Below are 7454 nucleotides of genomic sequence, written 5' to 3' on the forward strand. Positions count from 1 at the left end.
TTACAAATTCACTAGTTACAGTAGGATTAACACGTATAACGAATTTTTTATCAACTTTTTTTCCCGTTCGTTTTATTTGTACAACGAACTATTTGTATAACGAATTCAATTTCAAGGTCCCTTGGAGTTCGTTATAAACAAGTTTTACTGTATATACATTGTATATATCCAGCTACATTGTTTATATTAAAAGTAGCTAAAATATTGTGTTTTAGGTATTAATGAACACGAACTGGAGTCTATAGGTCTTGTTTATTATTGTTGATGCATTTTTTAATTGGAAACTATTTTTTGTAGCGTATTGATATATATTGAAATGCGCACTTATCACGATCAGCTGACGTGGTCTGTTGTCGTTTCAAAAGCACTTTAAGGCCTCATTCGAAATGTAATAAAAAGAAAATCCAATAGTTTGTCGTAAAAAAGGTTTTTTGCATTATTTTGAAACGTCCTTTCAACAGCCAGATTCTTGAGGACAGACGGTAAGGAGACGCCAACGGGGAAAAAAACCAAGTGAATAAACAAGGTTTACTTTCTGGTACCTGAGGAATAAATTCAAGCACGCGACGATTATTGGAGTGAATATGAGGTTCTAAAAATCGTGAAATTATGAGAAGAATTCATTCCGTAAAGTAAGATGTATCCTATAAAGAAAAAAACTGTTCATTTTCACACTTAACTGCACACGAAGAAAATATTAAATCTAAAACTAAATTTAAATAACTCTGACCGAACTTGTTGGAACTGTTGCCAGCACGCGCCCAAACAAGTTTTTTTTTAGTAACGCAGACTTTCAAATACAGTCTGTGGAGAAATGTTTATTCAAACCTATTTATCGTTTTTGTTCTCGATGCACTAAAATGCATTTTAAGTACAAAATAATGAATTGTCAATGTGATAGATATCTGTAGCGTCTGTTGCATGCCATCACATTCTAGAAGCATGTCTGCAGAACTTGAAAACTAAGTAATGCAGTTGTCATTTGATAGATTTACATGTCACTATCCAGCTATTTGTTTCAAATGAAGGAGCCACTGATCGTTGTATTTTATTAAAAAGAGCAAAGAATACCGACATCAAAATGTATCATATTGCCTACATACGATTCTGGTAGACTTAGTCGTAATTGCGGCAATGGTCCAACTTTCTCCAGTTAGGTTGTTTCAGAAATGCTGACTGGGCGTTATTCCGTAAGGTACTGGAAAGTCTTACACAAGTGGTTACACTGATATATATATATACTATTAACTATCTATACCAGGACGACAATGTGATACAGTGGGATAAGTATAGTTTGGTCAATTCTCGTATAAGACAAGTCAAAGTTTTGTTAGTATGCTAAATCAGGTTTTTTGCACTTTAACCGGAAACGGAAGTTCCTTCATTTATACAATGGCGCTGCAGCAAGAAAGGGTTTTTGAATATTTCAGTGTTAAGAATAAATTTTAGTTATATCGTCACCGTCTGGTTATGACGTCACAGTAGAACGACGCCATCTTATTAAAGTCGAAATTGGGATTTCCAGTTTAAATATTAATGACCCGTTATTAAGTGAGAAACTATTTAAAACGTGTTTTTTCCATTTGATTATTTTATCGTACAGGGCCCAGAAAATAGAATTAAAAGCATCAATCATTAGTCATCGATCATCAATCATAAATCATAAATATTCAATTATCAATCATCAATCACCAATCATAAAATTTTCGAAGCTATCGACATCGTAGCCAACAAAACTTGGCACCGTCTCTGATAATGCAGATAGAATCGCTTGTGATGGAGAGACATGTCAAATGTGCGCTGTGTCGGAGCACGACTTTCATTTACATCAGAACAATTCCCACGAGGGCGCGTCAGAATATAATCAAATTATTTATATTGTTATGACAGGCTTTGCTACAACGTTATCGAAAATTCAGTTATTGAATCATGTGTTATTTATTGAATTCTTAAACATGCGGAGACCAAAATCTTTTTTTCATATTTAAAATATGTTTCTTTTTCAGTGATATTCTGTCATATTTCCGGTAATATTTTGTTATCATGCACGTGCACTAAATTCCCTCTAAAGTTCATTATCGAATTAGTCACAATCTCTAATGAACGTTCATTGAAATGAACATTCCTTCTGATTACTTATAATGCGTAATGATGAATTATGATTTATGAAAAGTTCAATAGATTTCGCCAAGTCATCTAACATTTCTTTAAATGTAGATTATGCCCAAACTATCATAAATACACCGACAATATAGTACAATGTTCATGATAGATACTCATGTAGCGGGACTGCACTGGGTCGATCATCGGTGACCAGGTAGCTCAATTGGTAGAGCATCCGGCTAGTGTTCGGAGGTCCCGGGTTCGAACCCCGGTCTGGCCGCTATATTTTCTCCTCTCCTGTTACACTCACAAAAATGATATATGGTTAGGACATGACGTTTTAAGATAGGTAAAATTCCAATTCCGGCAAAGCTTCCATCGGTGAACAATTAACCGCGCGACCGCGAAACCGTGGTTACAATATTACGGGATATGGTTACGCTCACCGTGCAGTTCTGACGTCATTTCTAAAGCTGCTAGAAATCTAAATTTCCATCAGTGAGGTCAAATTTTGTTGATCGCGAGGTTGTTCCTAAAATCTCCCTAAGAATGATGCATATACCCTTAGCAATCGATCAAAGGTTGGAGTTGTAAAGATTTTAAATAGGAGAATAATGGACTTATGTGACCAGACTGGTTTTCGTGGTGAGGAGAGAATCCCAGACAATGAGTCTTTAACGTAATTAACCGTCCAGGTCTATTGACAGTGTTTATGATTTATAATTCATCGCTGTTAACGGGATGATAATAATGGTATTAACTTGGGACAAAACATTAGTTGTGTTTTTATTCTGGTGAGTCAACTTGAACAAAACAATAACAATTGTGCTAACAGTTTTGTTTGTTTGTTTATTTGTTTGTTTGTTTAGGGACCAATGTCTTCGCAATAGTCAGAGTCATATGACGACGGTTCTGCTTATGATTCAAGAAGTCTTAGTGGATTTCATACAAAAGTAATGAGATGAAAAGAAAATGAATGGAAATGAAAAATATGTACTCCTGTATAAAACTTGTCTTTCTGACTGCATCATGTAATTTATGGTCGTCAGATTTTGTACCAATCAATCTTATTGGCGTTTATTTTTATTGTTTGAAACTTTATTACCCCCTTCTGTTATATTACTATAGCAAACGGTGTTTGTGTGAGACGAACGGTGTTTAAGTGAGACGAACGGTGTTTAAGTGAGACAAACGGTGTTTAACATGAGACGAACGGTGTTTAAGTGAGACAAACGGTGTTTATGTGAGACGAACGGTGTTTAAGTGAGACAAACGGTGTTTAAGTGAGACGAACGGTGTTTAAGTGAGACAAACGGTGTTTAAGTGAGACGAACGGTGTTTAAGTGAGACAAACGGTGTTTAAGTGAGACGAACGGTGTTTAAGTGAGACAAACCGTGTTTAAATGAGACGAACGGTGTTTAAGTGAGACAAACGGTGTTTAACATCAGACGAACGGTGTTTAAGTGAGACGAACGATGTTTAAGTGAGACGAACGGTATTTTAGTGAGACAAACGGTGTTTAAGTGAGACAAACGGTGTTTAAGTGAGACGAACGGTGTTTAAGTGAGACAAACCGTGTTTAAATGAGACGAACGGTGTTTAAGTGAGACAAACGGTGTTTAACATCAGACAAACGGTGTTTAAGTGAGACGAACGATGTTTAAGTGAGACGAACGATGTTTAGCATGAGACGAACGGTGTTTTAGTGAGACAAACGGTGTTTAACACGAGACAAACGGTGTTTAAGTGAGACAAATGGTGTTTAACATCAGCCAAATGGTGTTTAAGTGAGACAAACGGTGTTTAAGTGAGACAAATGACATTTAACATCAGACAAATGGTGTTTAAGTGAGACAAACGGTGTTTACGTGAGACAAACGGTGTTTAATGAGACAAACGGTGTTTTAGTGAGACGAACGGTGTTTAAATGAGACAAACGGTGTTTTAGTGAGACAAACGGTGTTTAAGTGAGACGAACGGTGTTTAAGTGAGACGAACGGTGTTTAAGTGAGACGAACGGTGTTTAAATGAAACAAACGGTCTTTAAGTGAGACGAACGGTGTTTAACATCAGACAAACGGTGTTTAAGTGAGACAAACGGTGTTTAAATGAGACCAACGGTGTTTTAGTGAGACAAACGGTGTTTAAGTGATACAAACGGTGTTTAAATGAGACGAACGGTGTTTAAGTTTGACAAACGGTGTTTAAGTGAGACAAACGCTGTTTAAGTGAGACAAATGGTGTTAACCATCAGACAAATGGTGTTTAAGTGAGACAAATGGTATTTAACATCAGACAAATGGTGTTTAAGTGAGACAAACGGTGTTTAACATGAGACAAACAAGGTTAATTTACATTCAAGATGACCCTGAATATTGACTACTCCTGATATTCTAGGTATCATATACTGACTTGTCTTTTATTTTATACAGATGTCTGTACCTACCTGGCGATTCTTCTAAAATCCGATTTATTAAAAAACACGAAATCTGTTATTGGGGTATTACATCTAACAACCTACACATCAATTGTGACATTTCTGTCGTCTTTTCCTCCGTCGCCTCCTCCTAATATGAACAATTTAGGCCCCAGAAGGACGAGAAGGTTGTATGATTCAGTTTTCTTCTACTCTATCTAACTCCAAATTTGTAATGAAAGGTAATAATATTACCTTGTGTTCGTTTTGTACAATTCTTAAATATTTTAATAATTGGGGAAAACAACGCAACATGCATTTGTAGACAAACCCCACAGCTGACAGTAACCATTTACATTCCTCGGTGCTGACGGGATTAGGAAATTATATCAATATCACGTCATTACACAAGGCATATCGTAATCAATTTCAGAAGCAATAAATCATTTTAACACACCCACTGAGAACTACGGCACACCAACCGTGTTATTAATGAAATATTCTATTACATTTATGATTGATAAATGTATACAAATGATATTTTCATATTTGATATTGGAGAAATATCAAGACTTTTTTCCAATAGACGTATATACACAATGCGATGTCTTGCGATTCCATTCCATTGTTTCGTCAGCGGAGTAAAATGCATTTTTTGGAAATTCATTTAGTAAATAATGAGATTTGCTTCATCGGGAAAATGGAAGGCTGCCAGTAAATTATATAATTAATAGGTTACATCACAAATGTCTAAGAATGCTCTGGAAACATTTTGATATATTGATTCCAGGCAGAAACATCTCGATGATGTCGATGTCATATTTAGGTTTACGTTAGAAGTAAAGAATATCCATCAAGAATGATGGCCGAGACTATCACATTTAGGTTTATTATAGGAGAAAAGAATATCCATTTGTACAAGAATGATGTCCGAGAATATCACATTTAGGTTTATTATAGGAGAAAAGAATATCCATTTGTATAAGAAGAATGCCTGAGATTGTCACATTCAGGTTTATGATAGGAGTAAAGGATACCCATTTTACTATACTAGCCTTTGCAATGCTGCCATATATTTGCCACGTGACATTTTATGCGATGTTTCCATTGAATAAAAAATGATTGCATTGTCACATGTCAAATATCTTCTTTGCTAAATAAATAAATTGTTCTTTAAAAAAAACTAAACTATTGACATTAAACAGCTGTAGTGAAATAAACATGTAATCAATGAAAGGGGGGTCTTTGGTATACTATCGTGAACATCGTTGTTGAATTTAACATTTAAGGACGCGTTTGTTTCCCCAAATTATGGGGGTTTTTTTAATTGAATTTTCAACAAGGCAAGTATTGACAATTTCTTAATATAATGTCTTGTGTGAGGAAAAACGACCCATCGCAATTTTTTTTTTTTTTTTATGTTGTGCCCTTGACACTAAATCATAAACAAATTTATAAACCAATGCTGCTTATAATGAAATACTTAGCCATCTTCGCCAGTTATAACCATGTTTACAGGAATATGTCAAAATCGGAGAGAGCGCTTTAACAAATAAAGAATAAACCCTAAACTCTATCCACTTCCATTGTTTTATTTTCTCTGTAATTAAATTTTCATTCTCGGTTTGCTGCATGCATGAACGTTATTTGAGAGTTACGTGTAAACAAATCAACATCGACAGACTAATACACGCATACGTCATAGTTATACGGGATATTGAAATTGTATTAAAGGACAGACACAACGGCCTTTTATTATTCCTTGTTAGCTTTTATTGTGATAGTACATCATTGTCTAGAATATGAATGTCTTCTTCTATCGAGTAAATTTATATTATGCAAAACAGTTATTACTGCTGCCATTGCAATTTCAATCATAAGTTTCCATTGTTTGAAGTAAATTTACAAATGAAATTCTATAATTCATTGCAGACGTTGAAATGTGTCAAAGAAATGATAATGAGTTGTTGTTTTGTTGTCTTGTTTTTGTTGTTGTTTTTTTTAGGGGGGGGGGTGGGTTTGTTTTATTGTTGGTTTTTTTTTTTTGGGGGGGGGGGGGGGTTTCGTTTTTTCGTTTTTTTTGTTGGTTTTTTTGTTGTTTTTTTATTAACAACAATGTGTTTTTTCAAAGGAAATCTGTCCATTGACAGTTGTCTTCTAAGACATGGGGATTAGACAGATAATGGGGGCTAAGGAAATCAACATGTGTATTGTAACATATGTTTGTCAAGAGTATTGACGTTTAGTTGAACATATTTTTTCGGTTTCTTTCCGAAAAAGCTCCTATGTAAAATGTGATTTAGATAACAAAAACACGAATACTTCCCAAATAATGTTTTATAGTGAAAGCCTGACAAAAAACAATACTAGATAACGATTAAACAGACATATTAAAGAATGGTGTCGCCATCTTCTTTAGCAATATGTCTTCTCCCAAAGATTTTATTTCCCTTTTTTAAGATTAGACAGTGGTATTACGGCGTTCTTTTACACGGAGATTGGCCACCCCTGATAAACTGTTTCCAAAAGGAAAACAAATCACGTGATGGATTTCCGAAGGTCGTATGGATGCAATTTATCTGATAATTCCCAACTCAACGAAAACATACTTCTGATTTATAACAGATAGGATGTGTACAGAAGCCGGTTAGTGAAGAAACTTCTTATGTCGTAATTACGACTTGATCATCTCTTTAATGCGATATTAATTAGTCGTAATTACAACATTTTAAGTCGTAATAAGGAGATAAGTATGTCGTAATTACGACATAAAACGTTACTTTATATACATTTACCGGTTTTCGTAGAAACAATTGAGTTTTTGCTTGACAAGGGAACTAAAATTTGAAAAAGGAAAATTTAACATTAAGATAAAAGTATGAAGCCGAAAGCGGTTTAATTTGGAGCTTGTCGACTAAAAATTCATGATTGATT

The sequence above is a fragment of the Pecten maximus genome, chromosome 12 (genome assembly GCF_902652985.1).
Source record: "Pecten maximus chromosome 12, xPecMax1.1, whole genome shotgun sequence".
Lineage (NCBI taxonomy): Eukaryota > Metazoa > Mollusca > Bivalvia > Pectinida > Pectinidae > Pecten > Pecten maximus.